Source organism: Eucyclogobius newberryi, unplaced genomic scaffold (assembly GCF_026437365.1).
Source record: "Eucyclogobius newberryi isolate DKJ021-1_F unplaced genomic scaffold, fEucNew1.0.hap1 SCAF_1, whole genome shotgun sequence".
Taxonomy (NCBI): Eukaryota; Metazoa; Chordata; class Actinopteri; order Gobiiformes; family Gobiidae; genus Eucyclogobius; species Eucyclogobius newberryi.
Genome location: NW_027315723.1, coordinates 28,087,898 through 28,098,144, shown reverse-complemented (window position 1 = coordinate 28,098,144; position 10,247 = coordinate 28,087,898).

The following is a 10,247-nucleotide window of genomic DNA, read 5'->3' as shown; positions in this document are numbered from 1 at the left end:
TGTGTAAGTGTGAGTGTGAGTGTGTGTGTGTCTGTGTGTGTAAGTGTGAGTGTGAGTGTGTGTGTCTGTGTGTGTCTGTGTGTGTGAGTGTGTGTGTGTGTGTAAGTATGAGTGTGAGTGTGAGTGAGTGTGTGTGTGTGTGTGTGTGTGTCCATGTGTGTGTGTGTGTGTGTGTGTGTGCGCGCGCGCGTGCGTATGTGAGTGAACCAAGTGTGGACGCAAGGCACCATTAGTGACTTCCCAGGTCCTCTTCAGGAATACAATGGGCGGCCAAATTGCTTTAATGGAAAAAGGCTAATGCGAGACACACACGCCGCCACACCAGCACAACGCCTTAGCAAATCACTCAAGCCGCTGAGAGGCAGAGAAAAACGGGGAGGATATTATCACTTACACTTGAAAAAATAGAGATGGAGGAGAGAGAGGATATAGACAGCGAGGACGGAGTAGGTTAGATGCTCCTCATCCACTTACTTCCACCCACGAGAGGCAGTAGTTTTCCAAAACACAGCTGGATCCGGGTCTCCGATGATTCCTTGCTGAAACACAATGACAATGTTTTGTGCATTTACAATTGTGCATTTCTTTCTCCAATACTTCAAAAGTTTGAAATAAAAAATAAATTGAAACGCCTCGTTACAAAAAATAATAATCAAAGAGGAAGGAATATCACTTTGTTTTGCCTTTTGTGCTCATTTACATGTTAGAATGAAAGACTCACTTTTGTAACAGCTGGCATCCCGGGCATCAAAATCTTCCACAAGACAAATCATGTGCATTAGCATAACTTTAATAAACACCTCACGCAGGCTCATTTCTTTCAGAGACAGGTCAAACAGACGGTCCCAGGTTGCTCTGTAAGGAGAGGCACGTCCCGGCCGCTCCTCTGTGCCCTGCTCAAGGCGGCAGCATCTGTTTGACTGCAGGCCATGCCATAAGGTTCAGAGCTCCAAGGATCCGGAGCGACTCTGCACCTCAAACTCCACCTTTCACAGAACCACAGAGACCCGCACAGACCCACACAGACCCACACAGACCCACACAGACCCAAACAGATCCACACAGACCCACACAGACCCAAACAGATCCACACAGACCCACACACACCCTCACAGACACTCACAGACCCTCACAGACCAAAACAGATCCACACAGACCCTCACGGACACTCACAGACCCTCACAGACCCACACAGACCCTCACAGACCCACACAGACCCACACAGACCCTCACAGACCCACACAGACCCTCACAGATCCAAACAGACCCTCACAGACCCTCACAGACCCTCACAGACCCTCACAGACCCACACAGACAAACACAGACCCTCACAGACCCACACAGGCCCACACAGACCCACACAGACCCACACAGACCCGCACAGACCCTCACAGACCCACAGAGACCCACACAGACCCACACACACCCAAACAGACCCTCACAGACCCTCACAGACCCACACAGTCCCACACAGACCCTCACAGACCCTCACAGACACTCACAGACCCTCACAGACCCTCACAGACCCTCACAAACCCACACAGACCCTCACAGACCCACACAGACCCTCACAGACCCACACAGACCCACACAGACCCACACAGACACTCACAGACCCTCACAGACCCTCACAGACCCACACAGGCCCACACAGATCCAAACAGATCCACACAGACCAACACAGACCCTCACAGACCCACACAGACCCACACAGACCCTCACAGACCCACACAGGCCTACACAGACCCACACATACCCACACAGACCCTTACAGACCCTCACAGACACTCACAGACCCTCACAGACCCACACAGACCCTCACAGACCCTTACAGACCCACACAGACCCTCACAGACCCACATAGACACTCACAGACCCACACAGACCCTAACAGACCCTCACAGACCCTCACAGACCCTCACAGACCCACACAGTCCCACACAGACCCTCACAGACCCTCACAGACCCTCACAGACCCTTACAAACCCACACAGACCCTCACAGACCCACACAGACCCTCACAGACCCACACAGACCCACACAGACCCACACAGACACTCACAGACCCACAGAGACCCTCACAGACCCACACAGGCCCACAAAGATCCACACAGACCCACACAGACCCACACAGACCCTCACAGACCCACACAGACCCACACAGACCCTCACAGACCCACACAGGCCTACACAGACCCACACAGACCCACACAGACCAACACAGACCCTCACATACCCACACAGACCCTCACAGACCCTCACAGACACTCACAGACCCTCACAGACCCACACAGACCCTCAGAGACCCTCACAGACCCACATAGACCCTCACAGACCCACATAGACCCTCACAGACCCACACAGACCCTCACAGACCCTCTTAGACCCACAGAGACCCACACACACCCACACAGACACTCACAGACCCACACAGACCCTCACAGACCCTCACAGACCCACACAGTCCCACACAGACCCTCACAGACCCTCAAAGACCCTCACAGACCCTCACAGACCCACACAGACCCTCACAGACCCACAGAGACCCACACAGACCCTCACAGACCCACACAGACCCTCAAAGACCCTCACAGACCCACACAGTCCCACACAGACCATCACAGACCCTCACAGACCCTCACAGACCCTCACAGACCCGCACAGACCCACACAGACCCTCACAGACCCACAGAGACCCTCACAGACCCTAACAGACCCACACACACCCACACAGACACTCACAGACCCTCACAGACCCTCACAGACCCACACAGACCCACACATACCCACACAGACCCACACAGACCCTCACAGACCCTCACAGACCCACACAGTCCCACACAGACCCACACACACCCACACAGACACTCACAGACCCTAACAGACCCACACAGACCCACACAGACCCACACAGACCCTCACAGACCCTCACAGACCCATACAGACCGTCACAGACCCTCATAGACCCACACAGACAGACTCTCACAGACCCTCACAGACCCTCACAGACCCTCACAGACCCACACAGACCCACACAGACCCTCACAGACCCTCACAGACCCACACAGACCAACACAGACCCTCACAGACCCACACAGGCCCACACAGACCCTCACAGACCCTCACAGACCCACACAGACTCTCACAGACCCTCACAGACCCTCACAGACCCTCACAGACCCTCACAGACCCACACAGACCCCACACAGACCCACACAGAACCTCACAGACCCACACAGACCCACACAGACCCACACAGACCCTCACAGACCCTCAAAGACCCAAACAGTCCCACACAGACCCACACAGACCCACAGAGACCCTCACAGACCCTCACAGACCCACACAGTCCCACACAGACCCACACACACCCACACAGACACTCACAGACCCTCACAGACCCTCAAAGACCCACACAGACCCACACAGACCCACACAGACCCTCACATACCCGCACAGACCCTCACAGACCCTCACAGACACTCACAGACCCTCACAGACCCACACAGACCCTCACAGACCCACACAGACCCACACAGACCCTCACAGACCCACACAGACCCTCACAGACCCACACATACCCTCACAGACCCTCACAGACCCTCACAGACCCTCACAGACCCACACAGACAAACACAGACCCTCACAGACCCACACAGTACCACACAGACCCTCACAGACCCTAACAGACCCTCACAGACCCACAAGGACCGTCACAGACCCTCACAGACCCACACAGACCGACACAGACCCTCATAGACCCACACAGACTCTCACAGACCCACACAGACCCTCACAGGCCCTCAAAGACCCAAACAGTCCCACACAGACCCTCACAGACCCTCACAGACCCTCACAGACCCACACAGTACCACACAGACCCTCACAGACCCTAACAGACCCTCACAGACCCACAAGGACCGTCACAGACCCTCACAGACCCACACAGACCGACACAGACCCTCATAGACCCACACAGACTCTCACAGACCCACACAGACCCTCACAGGCCCTCAAAGACCCAAACAGTCCCACACAGACCCTCACAGACCCTCACAGACCCTCACAGACCCACACAGTACCACACAGACCCTCACAGACCCTAACAGACCCTCACAGACCCACAAGGACCGTCACAGACCCTCACAGACCCACACAGACCGACACAGACCCTCATAGACCCACACAGACTCTCACAGACCCACACAGACCCTCACAGGCCCTCAAAGACCCAAACAGTCCCACACAGACCCTCACAGACCCTCACAGACCCTCACAGACCCACACAGTACCACACAGACCCTCAGAGACCCTAACAGACCCTCATAGACCCACAAGGACCGTCACAGACCCTCACAGACCCACACAGACCGACACAGACCCTCATAGACCCACACAGACTCTCACAGACCCACACAGACCCTCACAGGCCCTCAAAGACCCAAACAGTCCCACACAGACCCTCACAGACCCTCACAGACCCTCACAGACCCACACAGTACCACACAGACCCTCAAAGACCCTAACAGACCCTCACAGACCCACAAGGACCGTCACAGACCCTCACAGACCCACACAGACCGACACAGACCCTCACAGACCCACACAGACCCTCACAGACCCACACAGACCCTCACAGACCCTCACAGACCTACACAGACTCTCACAGACCCTCACAGATCCTCACAGACCCTCACAGACCCACACAGACCAACACAGACCCTCACAGACCCTCACAGACCCACACAGACCAACACAGACCCTCACAGACCCACACAGGCCCACACAGACCATCACAGAACCTCACAGACCCACACAGACTCTCACAGACCCTCACAGACCCTCACAGACCCACACAGACCAACACAGACCCTCACAGACCCAAACAGGCCCACACAGACCCTCACAGACCCTCACAGACCCACACAGACTCTCACAGACCCTCATAGACCCACACAGACTCTCACAGACCCACACAGACCCTCACAGGCCCTCAAAGACCCAAACAGTCCCACACAGACCCTCACAGACCCTCACAGACCCTCACAGACCCACACAGACCCTCACAGACCCACACAGACCCACACAGACCCACAGAGACCCTCACAGACTCTCACAGACCCTCACAGACCCACACAGTCCCACACTGACCCACACACACCCACACAGACACTCACAGACCCTCACAGACCCTCACAGACCCTCACAAACCCACACAGACCCACACAGACCCACACAGACCCTCACAGACCCTCACAGACCCACACAGTACAACACAGACCCTCACATACCCTCACAGACCCTCACAGACCCTCACAGGCCCACACAGATCCACACAGACCCACACAGACCCACACAGACCCTCACAGACCCACACAGACCCACACAGACCCTCACAGCCCCTCACAGGCCTACACAGACCCACACAGACCCACACAGACCCTCACATACCCACACAGACCCTCACAGACCCTCACAGACACTCACAGACCCTCACAGACCCACACAGACCCTCACAGACCCAAACAGACCCTCACAGACCCACATAGACCCACACAGACCCTCACAGACCCTCACAAACCCTCACAGACCCTCACAGACCCACACAGACCAACACAGACCCTCACAGACCCACACAGGCCCACACAGACCCACACAGGCCCACACAGGCCCACACAGACCAACACAGACCCACACAGACCCCCACAGACCCACACAGACCCACATAGACCCACACAGACCCACACACACCCACACACACCCACACAGACACTCAGAGACCCACACAGACCCTCACAGACCCTCACAGACCCACACAGTCCCACACAGACCCTCACAGACCCTCACAGACCCTCATAGACCCTCACAGACCCTCACAGACCCACACAGACCCTCACAGACCCACACAGACCCTCACAGACCCACAGAGACCAACACAGACCCACACAGACCCTCACAGACCCTCACAGACCCACACAGACCAACACAGACCCACACAGACCCTCAGAGACCCACACAGACCCTCACAGACCCACACAGACCCTCACAGACCCACAGAGACCAACACAGACCCACACAGACCCTCACAGACCCACACAGACCCACACAGACCCTCACAGACCCTCACAGACCCACACAGTTCCACACAGACCCTCACAGACCCTCACAGACCCACACAGACCCACACAGACCCTCACAGACCCACACAGACCTTCATAGATCCACACAGACCCACACAGACCCACACATACCCTCACAGACCCTCACAGACCCTCACAGACCCACACAGACCCTCACAGACCCACACAGACCCTCACAGACCCTCACAGACCCTCACAGACACTCACAGACCCTCACAGACCCACACAGACCCACACAGACCCACACAGACCCACACAGGCCCACACAGGCCCTCACAGACCCTCACAGACCCTCACAGACACTCACAGACCCTCACAGACCCACACAGACCCTCACAGACCCACACAGACCCACACAGACCCACACAGACCCTCACAGACCCTCACAGACCCAAACAGTCCACCACAGACCCACACACACCCACACATACACTCACAGACCCTCACAGACCCTCAGAGACCCACACAGACCCACACAGACACACACAAACCCACACAGACCCTCACAGACCCTCACAGACCCACACAGTCCCACACAGACCCACACACACCCACACAGACCCTCATAGACCCTCACAGACCCTCACAGACCCACACAGACCCACACAGACCCACACGGACCCACACAGACCCCTCACAGACCCTCACAGATCAACAAAGACCCTCACAGACCCACACAGGCCCACACAGACCCTCACAGACCCACAGAGACCCACAAAGACCCTCACAGACCCACACAGACCCACACAGACCCACACAGACCCACACAGACCCTCATAGACCCACACATACCCACACAGACCCTCACAGACCCTCACAGACCCTCACAGACCCACACAGACCCTCACAGACCCACACAGACCCTCAAAGACCCACACAGACCCACACAGACCCACACAGACCCTCACAGACCCTCACAGACCCACTCAGTCCCACACAGACCCACACACACCCACACAGACACTCACAGACCCTCACAGACCCACACAGACCCACACAGACCCACACAGACCCACACAGACCCTCACAGACCCTCACAGACCCACACAGTACCACACAGACCCTCACAGACCCTCACAGACCCTCACAGACCCTCACAGACCCACACAGACCCTCACAGACCCTCACACACCCACACAGACCCACACAGACCCTCAAAGACCCTCACAGACCCACACAGGCCCACACAGACCCTCACAGACCCACACAGGCCCACACAGACCCTCACAGACCCTCACAGACCCTCACAGACCCACACAGACCCACACAGACCCACACAGGCCCACACAGACCCTCACAGACCCTCACAGACCCTCACAGACCCTCACAGACCCACACAGACCCTCACAGTCCCTCACAGACCCAAACAGTCCCACACAGACCCTCACAGACCATCACAGACCCTCACAGACCCACACAGACCCTCACAGACCCACACAGACCCTCACAGACCCACACAGACCCACACAGACCCTCACAGACCCTCACAGACCCAAACAGTCCCACACAGACCCTCACAGACCATCACAGACTCTCACAGACCCTCACAGACCCACACAGTCCCACACAGACACACACACACCCACACAGACCCTCACAGCCCCTCACAGACCCACACAGACCCACACAGACCCTCACAGACCCTCACAGACCCTCACAGACCCACACAGTACCACACAGACCCTCACAGTACCACACAGACCCTCACAGACCCTCACAGACCCACAGAGACCCTCACAGACCCTCACTGTGGTTGTGTGCGTGTTTGTGTGTGTGTGTGTGTGGTTGTGTGCGTGTGTGTGTGTGTGTGTGTATGTGCGTGTGGTTGTGTGCGTGTGTATGTGTGTGTGTGTGTGTGGTTGTGTGCGTGTGTGTGTGTGTGTGTGTGTGTATGTGCGTGTGGTTGTGTGCGTGTGTGCGTGTGTGCGTGTGTGTGTGTGTGTGTGTATGTGCGTGTGGTTGTGTGCGTGTGTGTGTGTGTATGTGCGTGTGGTTGTGTGTGTGTGTGTGTGTGTGTGTGTGTGTGTGTGTGTGGTTGTGTGCGTGTGTGTGTGTGTATGTGCGTGTGGTTGTGTGCGTGTGTGCGTGTGTGCGTGTGTGTGTGTGTGTGTGTATGTGCGTGTGGTTGTGTGCGTGTGTGTGTGTGTATGTGCGTGTGGTTGTGTGCGTGTGTGCGTGTGTGCGTGTGTGTGTGTGTGTGTGTATGTGCGTGTGGTTGTGTGCGTGTGTGTGTGTGTATGTGCGTGTGGTTGTGTGCGTGTGCGTGTGTGTGGTTGTGTGTGTGTGTGTGTGTGTGTGTGGTTGTGTGCGTGTGTGTGTGTTTGTGTGTGTATGTGCGTGTGGTTGTGTGCGTGTGTGTGTGTGTGTGTGTGTGTATGTGCGTGTGGTTGTGTGCGTGTGTGTGTGGTTGTGTGCGTGTGTGTGTGTGTGTGTGTATGTGCGTGTGGTTGTGTGTGTGTGTGTGTGTGTATGTGCGTGTGGTTGTGTGCGTGTGTGTGTGTGTGTGTGTGTGTGTGTGTGTGTGTGTGTATGTGCGTGTGGTTGTGTGTGTGTGTGTGTGTGTGTATGTGCGTGTGGTTGTGTGCGTGTGTGTGTGTGTGTGTGTGTGTGAGTAGCAGAATGCACGGCTTGGCCAAAAAGACTTGCCTTCAGCGGAACAGACAGATTATCCCTCCCACTAAAACATTCAAGGCGCAGTCTCCAAGGGCCCTCTATCTGTAACAGTGGCCTCCGGGTCGCCCACGGCAACCCCCACAATCCCCGGCGTGACAGGAAAAGTAAAGTGATCTGATGGCACACTCCCTGCTCTCATTAAGCTTTTCTTTTTCTCTTTGAGTCTGTTCAGAGGTGTTATTTAAAGGTGCACTATGTAACTTTTCTGGCGGCAGGTGTGATGTCATTGTTTTGTCAGGAATTTCCCCACAATAAAGCATTATAAAAGGCTTTTTAAATCCTTTGTCTGCGTTTTAGTCATGACACACAATGTAGATGATTGAGATATATTTAATATCGCAATATGGAACTGAAACAACTTCTGAAAACCGATTGAAAACTACACAGCTGTGTCACGCCTCCGGCCCCGACTTTCCACAACTCCAGTTCAGAGTGCGAGCAGCAGGTTTTTTACATTTTTACATACAAGGAAAAAACACAACGCTGCCGAGTGTATTGCAGTTTAAGGAAAAAAGGAGAATGAAAGTACAGAGCAGTGAGCATGAAAAAGCAGGAGAATAAAGATGACTCAAACATGAATCACAGATACAACTTTGAGTACACAGATATGAACTCCAACATGGAATGGTCTGGTTGTGAGGTAAGAGTCCTAAGTGACCATGAAGTCCAGTGTACAGTAACATTTGACTCTCTAATCTATTGGGTTAGAGGGAAAATCTTCTAAAACCGTTTGTTACTACCAAACTCCGAGGGAATATAATCCAATTTTCCTTTACAATATATCTAATAAAACAGTTGGATAGAGGAAAAATAAATACAAGTTTTAGTACACCTATAATCCTTAAACTTGTGAATATGAAGCACTTTAAGGCAAGGCAAGTTTATTTGTAGAGCACAATTCGTACACAAGGCAATTTAAAGTGCTTCACACAACAGGGGAAAAATGCATTTAAGGTGCGTTCACACTTGCACAGACACCACAATAAAACTGAGAGTAAACATAGCTGAGGTCAGGACTGAACCAGGACTTGAATCAAATCTACGTAAGGATTAAACCGGGCTCAGACCGGGACCAAACAAGTACAAATGTGAAGCCAGGTATTGAATCTGAGCCACACAAGTCGCTGAGCCTTGCCATGTCCTCAAGGAGCATCAATAGCAGTTGTCATAATCTCCTGCTGAGGATGTTCACAACATTACCCTCTAGGGGCAGAGAGGAGGGCACCAGCCCAGAGGGAGAAGGGAAGAGAGAGGGGGGGTCCTTGGACAGGAGGGGGGCCCGTCAGATAACAAGCAGTGTGCAGAAGGTGTGTGTATCGGAGCGTGAGAAAGCAGTTGAGACAGCCGGGGCCCACTGAGATGACTGGCGAGCTAATGCTATGTTAGTGAGCTGCTAACGGCATGCCTGGGTCTTGGCGCTCTGCCCTTGTGCT